This window comes from Limulus polyphemus, unplaced genomic scaffold (assembly GCF_000517525.1).
Source record: "Limulus polyphemus unplaced genomic scaffold, Limulus_polyphemus-2.1.2 Scaffold347, whole genome shotgun sequence".
NCBI lineage: Eukaryota > Metazoa > Arthropoda > Merostomata > Xiphosura > Limulidae > Limulus > Limulus polyphemus.
In genome coordinates this window covers 655,693-668,920 of record NW_013665957.1, presented here as the reverse complement: position 1 = coordinate 668,920, position 13,228 = coordinate 655,693, and the positions used below count along the sequence as shown (strand labels likewise).

At 32.2% G+C, this 13,228-nt stretch overlaps 1 long non-coding RNA gene across 1 annotated transcript in view; it reads left to right on the top strand.

Annotated features, from left to right (window-relative positions):
* The window catches only part of LOC111085359, an 8,503-nt gene extending 2,431 nt beyond the window's left edge, over positions 1 to 6,072 (top strand). The window contains exons 2-3 of the long non-coding RNA XR_002610210.1: positions 1,363 to 1,485; positions 2,528 to 6,072. This is a non-coding gene — a long non-coding RNA (uncharacterized LOC111085359). The remainder of the gene's footprint in view (positions 1 to 1,362; positions 1,486 to 2,527) is intronic.
* The last annotated feature ends 7,156 nt before the right edge of the window (positions 6,073 to 13,228 follow it).

The window sequence follows — 13,228 nt, the reverse complement described above, 5'->3', positions numbered from 1 at the left end:
CGAAAGAAAGAGATGAAGTGCAAAGACGTTAAAGTGGCTGAAGAAGTCACTAGGGGGACATTCTGAGCTTCCGATTGGCTATTCATGTCATATATAGAAGTAAGTGTATATAAGGGAGTGTTTTCAAAAATGGAAAGAGGTGGGTGGGGTGCCACTGTGTTTGATTTATTACATGAGCAATATGTTAGCAAATTGAAAAGATAAGACCTTATTTTATATTCTAACTTGTTAATATCGGTAATTTGAGTTTATAATTCGTTCAAAACTATAGACTTAGTATTTTGACTTAACATCTAATTTGAACCAGTGCTGCATTCAACATACCACATGACACACAAAAATTGATGTTTACCTGTGGGTTTTTAGTATTTGCTTTTAAATTAAGAAATTTAATAATATATAGTACTAAAATTTGAATTATAATCTACAGTTTGATAACAAGCTTATTGACATAAACTCATGAAATAGTAGTTCAATAAAATTTTAAATGCGAGTCAACAAACGAGATGACATGGTCTTTCACCCGTGACCTGTCTTGAAAGGGATAAGTCTTGTATGTTTACTCAAAATGTGAAGCTAGTAGAGCTATAAATGAAATGATCTATTTTCATTGTTTGAAGACTTGCACAGAAAAATTTCATGTATTAATTTTATCATTGTGTTTTTTCATTAACATATATTATTTCGGTACATTATTTGTATACATGTAGATTAATTATAAAATATGTGTACTTATAATGTATATTATGTAACAATATATGTATAGTGTATTTCATCATTCAGATATTTGTCGACACTTCAGTGTAATAGGGTTAGGTGTGGCTTGGATCTTAAGCATGCTGGGCTGTAGTTTGGTAGGCCCAAGGTTCAAGTTGTGATATGTTACTGAACATGCTTCACACTCCCACTTGTGTAGATGTTATAAATACAACAGTTAATCTTGCTGTTTGGTTAAGACCAGTAATTTAGTGGTGGGTGCTGCAGTTCAAAATTAAGGTTGTCTATGCCTGAACTTGGAGTCTTTCAATCTGGCTGTTTAACTTGTGTTTTGAATAAAGTGTTGTTCAGTTTAAAATATCAAGTTACTTCTGATAAGAATACTTAATATTATTCATATCATTGTCACATAATAATCTATAATAAACCAACTTATCATAAAATTGATGATTGTATTAATTCAAATAATTTCCTAATCATGATAATACTTGGATTACTCAAGAAACTTATCATTGTTAATGTTTAGCACAATGTCAGTTGTAGTTTTTTTATCATGTTTAAAATTAGTGAACTAGGAAGACTTAAATTGTGCATTTGTGAATAGAATTGTGATTGATTTTAAAATATGTTTGTCTTTCATTTTAGAACACATCTGATAGAAACTCTTGATGACTTATCTCAAGATGATCTAGATTTTTCAGAACGTGATGTTATGATTGTGAATTAAAGAAAACTAATTCAAAGAAGAGTTGTTAGATGTTACATCAGGTGAGTAGAAAACCCTCAAAATTGTATATTCATTAACAGTGCTTCTGGTAGACACAGTTAGAGAAAAATCACATTTGTCTGTGGACTTTAATCTTATTTATGTTTGAAGTTATCAGGACTTGAGAGAGAGAGAGAGATTTATACATATTTACTGAAGTTGTATAATATAGAATTCATTTTGAGGATATGTGTATTTAAAATGTTTGTTGTATTACATTGGTTATAGAAACATCAGATAGGCCCTTACTGGTAAATGATTATATGTATTTGTGCAAAGAATACACAGCGACTCTCTTTCTCAAATTTTTTTATGTAATAGAAGTATGTTGTGATATATGAGAACAAACCATTTGGTTTTGACTTCTGTAATGCAGAATACATGTTCTTTCTGCTTTTGAAAAGATATTGGAACAGCTTTAGTTAGGTACAACAGACAGTGGCAAATCTGCTACAAGAAGAATATAGTAGAAGTACAATAGATATTGGAAGACCCATAGTTATGAGTATTGTACAGTTAAGTACAAGGGGAAGTGGTACTAGTGAAACTGTCATATTTGGTACCCTGAAAGCTTAACTTGCAGTAATAAGTAGTGGGATAAAATTTAAACTGTTTTTATAATTTCAATGCAAAGATTAATAAAATACATTTCATTCTAGCGATACATTTACAACTGTAGAGTATGTTATAGCTTGTGTTCGTGTCATTTATTGTCATAATGTCTGGATAGAAAATGGTGATCAAAAAACGAAGTGCTGTTGAGAAATAATTAATGACTGTGTAAGCAAAAAATAAGAAAATATTGTGAAAGATTCTAATTAATGACTTTAATCATGGCAGATACATACTATTATGTTAGTTGGCCCATAGACGGACTACATTTTGTACAGCTGTTATTATAAGGTACATTTTGTTGTGTGAGTTATTCTGTTGTTTCTTTCTTGCTCATGTCTCATTATTACAATCTGTATGCCTTGAGCCTAAAAATTAAAAAAATATTCATTTATATTATCTTATCATTAACTAATAAGTATAATTATAAAGATGTAGAAGGAAGAGGAAGATGAGGAAGTAAGAAAATATATTTGGGGAGAAGCAGGAGTGAGGAGATTAGAAAATAAGCTAATAGACATAGAAGAAAAGGAGAAAAAAAAAGTTGAAGAGGATAAAATTGAGCAAGCACTGGATAGATGAGATATTAATATAATAAGTAAGGAAGAGAGTTAGATGATTGGATGAATAAGGTAGTAAAGCAAAAGAGATCAAATTAAAGCAGATTATCAAATAAATGGGAATAAGAAAAAAAGCAAAGAATATAAAAGAGAGGAAATGAAATGTGAGAAGATATGCAAGGAGAAAAAAACAGGAATGGGAAAAGAAAAAAGAGCAAAGGATTTAAAAGGTGAAGATAGAACAGGATCTATAGCAATTAATAAATAAGGATAGAAATTAATAAAAAATAAGAGGAAATTAACTAGAAAATAATAATGCTTTAAACTACTGATTTGTTTGCAATGTGATATTATTGGATTTTTTTAATTTCTTAAATTTGTATTTTGAATTTAAGCAGTGTACATTGGTGTGGTGGTTTTTAATACAAGTTAAAGAAATATATTAAAATATTTATTAATTTTATTCCTAATACAAAATACTCAAAGCATAGGAACTTTGACTTTTGATGCTGTATCTTTAATATCTGGAGAGAACCTTGAAGATATTTGATATTAAGGGTTAAATAATGCATCACGTATTAAATTTATTTTTCCTTGTTTTTTAACACTTATTTTGAGTCAGTTACATCTTATTTTATTGTCTGATACATTACCCGTGTAATATATTTTTTTCAAACATTTTTCTTCAGTATTGATTGTTTCATTATTGTTCAGAATTGACCTGAACTGTTTTTATAATATGCAGTAAAAGAAGAAGGAAAATTACCCATTTCATAACATTCCATTTTTGCATAAAATGAGAATTACTAAATAGCGGCCCTCCAGTGGCATGCGGTATGTCTGTGGACTTACAGCCCTAGAAACCGGGTTTTGATAACCCGTGGTGGACAGAGCACAGATAGCCCATTATGTAGCTTTGTGCTTAACTTTAAACAAACAAACAAAATACTAAATAGTGACTTACAAAAAGTTTGTGTTTTAAATTAATCACAATGTTAATGTGAAATACAAGTGAAACAAATGTGTGGAATTTGAGTGCATTATAATACATTCTTTTACTTAAGCATGAGATAATACACTTGATGATAATTTCATGTAACTTTTGAGGCTGACTTAGTTCTCAGCTTCTGTTTCTCTAGACTTTGGTTGTTAGGTAAGCTAGAGTATAGAGTATACATGTAATGACTGTTTGAGATAGATTCATATGAAGTTGATTCATAGCAATTTGTATTCATAAGACTCGTGGTAATTTTGATTTATAATCCAATTTAAATAAACTTTAATTCCATCCATTTTTTTTCTCTGAAGATTTATTTGAAAAACTAATTAAATCCCACAGATTGTTAGTTTCACTAAAACGCAAGTGTACATGTGCTCCTATTAAAACAATATGTAACTGAACAGAAATTTATGATTTTCAGTTACTTGTAGATTAATAAGGTATTTAATGCTTGTTTGTTTTTGTTCTTTGTATAGTGTAATACAAAAACAAGTCTCTTGAATATGTATTTCTGATTACATATGAAGAAAGCTGTAGTGGTAAGTGTTAATTTCAACATGGCACTGTGTGTTCAGCTACAGAGAACTCTGAAAAGGATTAAAGTTTAACTTCAATTCCTGTTTAAAGTTTCATAATTTAAGACATTTTCATTATTGACAAACATTCAACTAAACCTTCCAGACTTAAGTGAGGAACAGTGACTGATGAATTTAAGTTCAAAATGGCAACAGCATCCATGTGATCTGAATCTTTGTATACCATTCATTAACTTATTTGTGATACACAAAAGTAATTTAGAAATGCTTAATGTCCAGATATGAAAAGTTAATGTTCATTATAATTAATAATTCAGCATATGAAATATGCATAGCACATAGTCTGATTCATTTAATTTTTTATACAAGATTGACTGATAACTCCACAAGTTAGGCATCAAAAGTAAAGCCACTATCATATGATACCATATAAATTATAATCTTGTTAGAATTAACTTGAATTTCAAGATTGACTGATAACTCCACAAGTAAGGCATCAAAAGTAAAGCCACTATCATATGATACCGTATAAATTATAATCTTGTTAGAATTAACTTGAATTTCACGTCCAAGATAAAAGTCCACTCAGTTTTTTATTGTACTGGTTTTTGGAAGAATACTATGAATGATTATACTTTCATAATCCCTCAAGTGTTTTGGCCTGAACATATAGTTATTTAAAAATTGTATTTGTTAATACAAATGTTAGTTCAAGAATTTAGTAGTATTTCTCACAAATAATACAACTAAAATTCTAATATATAGTTGTATTGAGTTAAAATTATTATTATAATATTATCAGTCACCTTTTACCTCTAAAGAAAACAACTGTAAACAATGAGAGAGAGTTAAGGAAAAAGGTATTAGAAATATCCATATTTGAAGTAAGGAGATAAATTATTGAAAAAATTAATATTTTGAGAAATTGCTTATCAAATGAGTTCTTGCTTGTTGTGGTATTATACCCTCTCATGTTCACTACAGTTGTTCTGGCTGTGTTCTGATATTACTCAGTTTTCCTTATAAAAAATGTCCTTTATATGTGTTCTTATACTATTCACTTTACTCAGAAACTTCCTTTTAATTTTTTTTTTACACCCGAAAACTTTCTCTTACAACTGTTCAAACTATTTATTTATTGTATTGTAAAAATTCACTCTTGAATATGTAATGACCATTAATTTTTCCTGAGCATGTTCTGTTATCTTGATTTTACCAACATTCAATCTTGTGTTTTCGGCTCTCAGTGTAGCCTGGTATAGAAATAATTTATAAATTATAATACCCTTTTTTTTGTCACACTATTTCTTAAACTGTGAAATGAATGTTTTTCTCCTTCCAAATTATACATCATAAACGGATATCCTTATTTCTATTATAGATATTTGGTTGTAAGAAATTTTGAATTGTTTATTTTTTTTATAAATGATTACGGATGCCTTTTAATTTTGAACATGGCTACCTTTTTAACTGTGATTATTGATTTCCTGGCTTATATTTCGAGATGCTGGTTTTTTCATTATAACCTGTCATTCCAGCAGTAGTTGGGTAATCTTGTACACACGCATACACTTAATAAAGCTACTTTTTTCACAGTTAATTTAACTGTGTATGTGTATATGTATACGCACACTATATAATACACACACACATAACATGTAAAATCTACGTTGTCACTAGCTAACCACATGACAATGTTATTTGTAAGAAAAATTATACTCATTCAATTTAGGAATGTTGTATGCATATGTTAATTTGAAAGTTTTAGTTATAAAGATCAAAATGATAAAAACTTTCGATTCATATGTCATTCTTATTCTTTGTCGATCTGTTGATTTTGGACTTTTTTTCATTAGGGAATACAGGGAGTAATTTGTAACAACCCACAGATTCCAACCCAACTCACCAGCTCTGAACTACAGAGCCCATACCCAATGAAGATAAAATCCCCAGCACTATTTTGGAAGAATTGCATGTTAACACACAGCATTATAGCTTTTTTTTGTACGTAATAAGAAAGTTGGATTTACGTGATCAATGTTTAATTTTCAGTAATAATCATTAAAATATTTCACAGGCTTTTATGTACTACCATGCATCCAATACTGTATTAAAATTATAAATCAATATTGAAGGGCAGGTTGTTGTAATAAGCTTGCACATGAAAATAGTTTAAGTGTTCGTGTAATTCTTGATAATAACAATGTAGGGAAGTATGAGGAATAAAGTTTATTTTGCATTATGAATTCCAAAAGTGTTTTGAGTCCAATATCACAAAATATTCCTTGCACTTTTATGCTGTGGGTGCATTATATGAATGACAGTCAGTCCTTTAGTGTAAGTGGTAGGGTGCTACTGACTGGCTTCATTCTCTCTGATCAATAGCTCAAAAGTAGGGATGGGAGCAGATACCCTTAGTAGCTTTGTCATAAATACAAGCATAAGTTTACCTTCATAATGATGTACATTTATTTTTCTGGCAGAAATATATAATTATTTTTTATAAAGACTAGTTTCAGAATTTGGGGTTAATTCTTACAAAATATGACTAAAATTCCAAACACCAAACTTCTCATTTTTGTGTTATGATACAGTTCATTTTATATTTAAAACTTTGTTTTAGGTTTTATGACATCAAATCTTGTGCCTTGAAAACCCCTTGCTAGATATGTTACATTTCTTATGAATTTCTTGTTGTTGTGGTCCTAATACTTTCCTGTTGGTTACAGTTCTATCCGAAGATAATAAAGTGTTCACAAAGTTGTTGAGATACAACTTTAATGTCACAACCGAGGATTGTAATGCACAGTTCAAGTTAGATGTGATTTGTGTATTCGTTTTGAACTTTTTGTATATACTTATATCTAGTTTATTTAAGATCGTAAAAGTAATTAATAAGAGTACAATGGACTTATAATGGAGAGGAAGAAACAATAACTGGGGTCTGAGAATATGACACAATCAAGAGAAGTCTGCTTCTGCACCAGTACCTTTTGCCACAGATGCAGAGATCCACGTCCATATTATTGATAGAGCCTTGGGAATGGGGAGTACTAGAACAGCAGCAGAAGTCTTCTTAAGCTGCATAAACTGCTCAACCTACCATGGTTATATCAAGTATGTGGAGATGATATTTAATCAACTTGGTCTTTATGATGACAAGAACACCTGGGTATCCCTGTGGCTCACTTATAAATCTTTGAGATATTGTCCAATCAATGTTTGCAGTTACCAGAGACCAAGAAACAGTTGGAGATGCATCCAGTAGAAGTCAACAGGAGGAGGGTGTGGCAGACAAATTGTCAGGAGCCTGATGATCCTTCTAGACTAGATAGGTGTGATTAATTGAGATACCTACTTCATGTCACCACCATTTGACTGCAATAGCAGATACTCAGCTGTCAAACAGAAGAGTTACAAATGACTTCACAGGCATCAATTATTCTTGATGCCTTAGAGCACCAGCATCCATATGAATGCAGCTCTCGTACCTAAGATTGGCATATCATGACACTTGTCATCTCTCAGTCTCACGTGATCTCTGGTAGATTCAGATGTACTACCAGGGAGGACTGTTTCCAAAAGTATTTCAATGAAATAATTAATTACTTAGAATGACTGAACTCGGGGACAAGTAGCACAATGCTTGATGGGCTTTAAGGCCCAGCACTTGATGAAGATGAAGGTTGGTGGTAATTAAGATGAGATGCATTTACATTTTAATCCAGTGCAGAACAAAGCAATCCACAGGGCTAAATTCATTGTTCAAAAGTGTGGAATTCAGAAAACTGATATTTATTTGGATAATGCTTTTGTGGAAATGTATGATCTAGTGTTGTGGTGGCAGATCATCTACAGACTCTTGACTCCTATTGACACATGGATGTCAGTGACATTCTGATAATACCTGAAGGCTTGCAGTAATTGAGTCAAACAGGTTGCTAGAATGATGGTTTGTATTATGCCATTTGACCTGTGTAACACATCCACCTCTTTTGAGAGGCTAGTAGAACTTACAGTGAGGGTGCTGCATTGGGAAGTGTACTTGGTGTATGGTGATAATGTCTTGATTTTTAGCCACACATTTGAATATGCTTTTGAGAACGTAAGTATGGTGCTTCAATGGATGAGGAAAGCAGACTTGAAGCTGAAATGAGGATTTTGTGCACATATGTGTATATATATGGAGTTTCTTTATCACATTTTGAGTAGAGATGAAGTTTCTGTGGATTCTGTAGAAACTGTAGTGCTGTAAGAGTTGCCTCAACCAATGACCAAATAAGAAATCCACAGTTTCCTTGGGCTTGCATTGTACTAGTGGTCTTTTGTGGTCAACTTTTCTATTATTGGCTCTTATTAAAACTAATTTGCCTCTTAGGTTGTTATTGCAATTACTACATTTATTTCTAAAGGTATGAGTGCACCTGAAAATACCACAAATATTGGAAGCTCCTGTGTATTTTAAATAATATATCTGGCATTGGTTTAATGAGATAATGTCGATCCAAAAATAAAAGATAAAACATTTTGAAATATCACCAAGACAATCAATATTATATTTATAAAACATAAATAATGAGAAATAAATATATAATTTCTTGTTTATGGATTAAGACTACATTAAATCAAATCTTAAGGTATGCAAATATTAATATTTACAGGTAATTGTAAGCCTACATGATGTACTAAAACTTCTTTAAAATAAATATATCCTTGCTTTCATCCTTCTTTCAATTATTAAGTACCATTGATCTTATCTTATATCTGCAGGGTAATAATTATAAATTAAGCAATCTACCTCCGAGTAGTGTAAAGTGTAAGATATTATACCATGACACAAGTGTGGCACATGGCATGCATGAAATCAGTTGAAACACTTACAAAACCTCATCACAGGGGTGTTACTGTTGTACAATATGAATATTAACCACAAATGTCCCAGGAAGAGTGTATAAATATGTCCTTAATATTGTTGCATAAAACCACTATGCAACAGAGATAGCTCTTGAAGAATACCATAGGATGCATAATGTACAGGTAGAACCATACACCATCCTACACACAATAGTTTAAGTGCTTTAATGCTCTGTAATGGATTTATATTTTACCTGTGTTTATTGCTGATGTTAATATTTCATGTTTCGAAATAAGGTTTCACTTTCATATGTCTTCAGTAAAAGTCTCTCTTTATTTTGCAGTGTTTTGATTTTTGTATTTTCATCATATTGCAAGGTTGTAACTGTTCTGTGTAAATGTCCAAGTTGATCTTGTTTTTAAATGAGATACATTTATGTTGGGCAGGATTCAACAATATACTTGTTGTTGTAAAAATAGATTAGCACAGAATTTATAAAGAATTGATTAAGTTGTACAGTAAATGTTTTTGCTTTTCTGAGTTAGATATTAACTTGAATTGAATTCCTGGATGTTTATGTTTGTCACATCAAAGTTAAAAATGTGTCACTGTTAGTTAAAAGATCAAGTTAATCAACTCCAAAAACTAAATTTGCTCCCTTTTTATATTTTTTGGGGTGTACATGTATAGACAAAATATTGCACTGGGGCACCACACCATGAACTGTCACAGGTTAATGGTGTACAACTTAACTGTTGTGATAATTCAAGGATAAACCTCATGTAGGCCTCCTTCGGCCAGGTTTGATCATGGATGAGCATCCGTCCATTGTTAGCTCATGTTGATCGCTCGTCTAGAGCAGCGTCTCTTGTGACTAAGGAGACCGACAGTCCCGGATGCAGTGGTCACATATGTGCGTTGACGCTGGTCTGTTGGCTTCCTGTTCCTTTTGATGCACTCGTTTCTTGTAAGCCTGGGCATTCTGATATGGGGGACAGGCTGTTGTGGATAAACCTAGCACACAGCTATCTGATCTCCATAATAACTAGAAATTCAATAACCCTATGTATGGAAGGTTTGTTAGTTTATTTTGCTTAGAATTTCTTGCAAATGAGCACAAGAGCTGTCTGTACATAGCCATCCCTAAAATATGAACAGACGTAAGGGAAAGCAGCTAGTACACAGCACCCACCACAAACTCTTTGGCTACTCTAACAGAATAATGGGATTTGGTGATCACTCTTATAGCACACCCATGGCCCTAAAGTGTGGAATGTGTTTTTCTGGTAAGGAGAACACAAATCATGAACCCTCAGATTCACAGTATGAGTACATTAACAACTAGGCCATTCCTAGCCTATTTGTGGAAGGAAAGGTGTATTTATGTTTTTGTAGTTAGAAACAAAGAGCAGGACTTGGTGTTGAAGTTAAAATGAAAATAAAACAGTTTGCTGGATATCAACAACAGGTGGCTGATTGTTTATTGGGACTGTTGTGTTATGATGTAAAATTAAAAGTAAAATAAACAGATGACTATAATAAACTATAGGTAAGTAAAAGAAACTACTTAAATAAAAGATAATTAAAAAAAACAGTAATTAGTGGATTAATTGCAATACTAAAGGTACTTTTGTTTACATTTTTGTTTATGATTCATATATGATTAGGGACCTTATAGTAATAAAGTTAAGGACCCAATTTGTTGCATAAATAGTTTAATAAAAATTAGTTCCAGAAAAGTATATGTAAAAATCTGATGGTACCCCATCCATATTTCTGTGGTTAAAGACTATCTTAATGGAGATGCTCATTTATCTTGCAAGTAAGAGAAGTAAGCACAGTAAAAAGAGTAATGTCAGAAAATGTGTAGAATTAAATCTGAATTTCTGGCTTTATATTGAGTGAAATGTTAAAAGAAAGTGAAAATACTTACTAATAGTCTACAGGAATTAAGTACAACTGCACATTGAAACACTGTAAAGTACTCCTCTCTCTTAAGTTGTTAAGAACGTTCAAGTCAGAAAAAAATGTGCAGGAATTCTATTGGAAATCTGAATTGTATAAGACTGAGAAAGCAGACCATTATGTAGAGAACACATTGATGTCATCTCTCTCTCAAAGTGAATATGTTATCCATGTTATTTGGCCATTCTATCAGTAATAGTCTCCACATATTGCTAATTCTGTACACAGTTGGTTTTATGTAAGAATTACATGGTAATAAGCCACTGGTCCTATGCAACATCTTCCATGGGAAAATTTAACAATGGTAAAAGACTTATAGTAATGCATGACTAGGATACTAGCAAGATATCCACATTCGAGAACTGATCTTTCTGTTTGTTAAAGCTATGCCATGCATAAATACATGTAAATGTGAAAAAATTTGATCATTGTAGGTGAATGTTCATCTGTCTAAAGTAAAAGTAAATGTTTGGTATGTTGAACATATGTTATCTTGCATCACTCCCCCCAACATTTGTGGTATGTTGAACATATGTTATCTCGCATCACTCCCCTCCAACATTTGTGGTATGTTGAACATATGTTATCTCGCATCACTCCCCCCCAACATTTGAATTTAAACTTCAGTCATATGAAAATTAAAAACCTGTAGACCTGTTATGGATAATAAGAGTAATCTTGTTCTTGCCTCTCTGAGACACCTGCACAACAAGACATGCAACAAAACAGATAAGCAAACAAAAATTAGTCAGAATAAGTTACTTTTAAATAACATTCAGGGTAAGATATACTTGGTTCTACATAATTAGAGACTTAGAGAACTTAAGTAAAACAGTTTAGGAAGTAAAATATCTTTGATTTTGCCCCATATGTTTAGATAAAGTAAAACGTCTTTCTTTTTATAAGGTGGTAACTTTAGAGAACTAAGTGAAACATTTCTCACAATAAAACTTTATTGCCAAAAATTATAATAAAGAATAAAGTTTTATATCACTATTTTTATTTCTCTGTGGGAGGTATGTAAAGTTACTGATGATTAAGGGTAAAATTATATATATATACACAATGTTTTTGTTTTGAGACAAAACAGCACAGCCAGTAACCATACAAAGTTTTATATTATTTTATGAACACAAGCAGGAAACTAATGAAACTAACAATACGAAGGCACACAATGTACGGCCATACAAACATGGGGTTTTACCTATCTGACAACAGGCTTTCTAAGGTGGCTGTTTATCACTTTTTGGTAGACATAGTCTGGAAATGATCCATTTGGCCTTTGTGAACTCCACCTGGAATTGGCAAAGCTCTGTGATTGGTTGAACTCAACCCAGTCTCTATTTATTCTTCTCCCACTGACACAGGACCCATACACTTTGCTTTCTTGATCTGACAGTGATATTTCAAGGATGTTTTCATCTGGAAGTTCTGTTGTGCTAGGACACAAATTGACACCATTGTCAAAAAACTATATATGAGAGCTACTGTTAGAGCTTATTAGATGGTTGTAGTAAAGCCATAGGTGTGGAAACTCTGACAACGACATTTGCAGTAGTAATGATAGTGAGCAAGACTTCCAAAGTGATCACTGAAGGTGCAGCTTATGCAAGACCCCTCCCCCTGGAATGTCTTTGGGTTTTCCTTGGATTAAAATTTTTAGAAGGTTTTCACTATGTAGAAACCCCAACAAAAGTACTTAGATGTGCTTGTGGTTTCTATGGGTAATGTCTGAATCATCTATACTTTTGTGCCCTCCTCCTATTTTAAGAGGTGATGTTTCTGCTGACAGAGTCAGCTGTATAGCAGACAGGCTTGGTTACGGTTGTGTAGTAGGCACAAGAGATGATGGTTCATTAATTATAGCTGACGTCAGCTTCGGAACTGGAGTTACTGTTTGTCTTGGAAACAATCATGTTTTCGCCTCCAACCCCTGATATGATTTGTTCATTGTCTTAACAGGAACCTGCACATTTGATGTGTCAGTAAGCAATATATCCTCATTCATTGGCTCTGCATCATCAGTGGAGAAGATCACATCAGCCCCGTGAGTCTTGGAAACAGCTGGATTCTCTTCCAAGTTGTTGATGGTTTCAGAGAAATAAAACATTTACGAGAGTTAAGGATTTGATCTTATATCGAAAAAGTATAGATTGAAATTACTTGGTTAACAACAATTTCCCCTAAAGGCAGATTTTGGATATGAAATATCAAAAC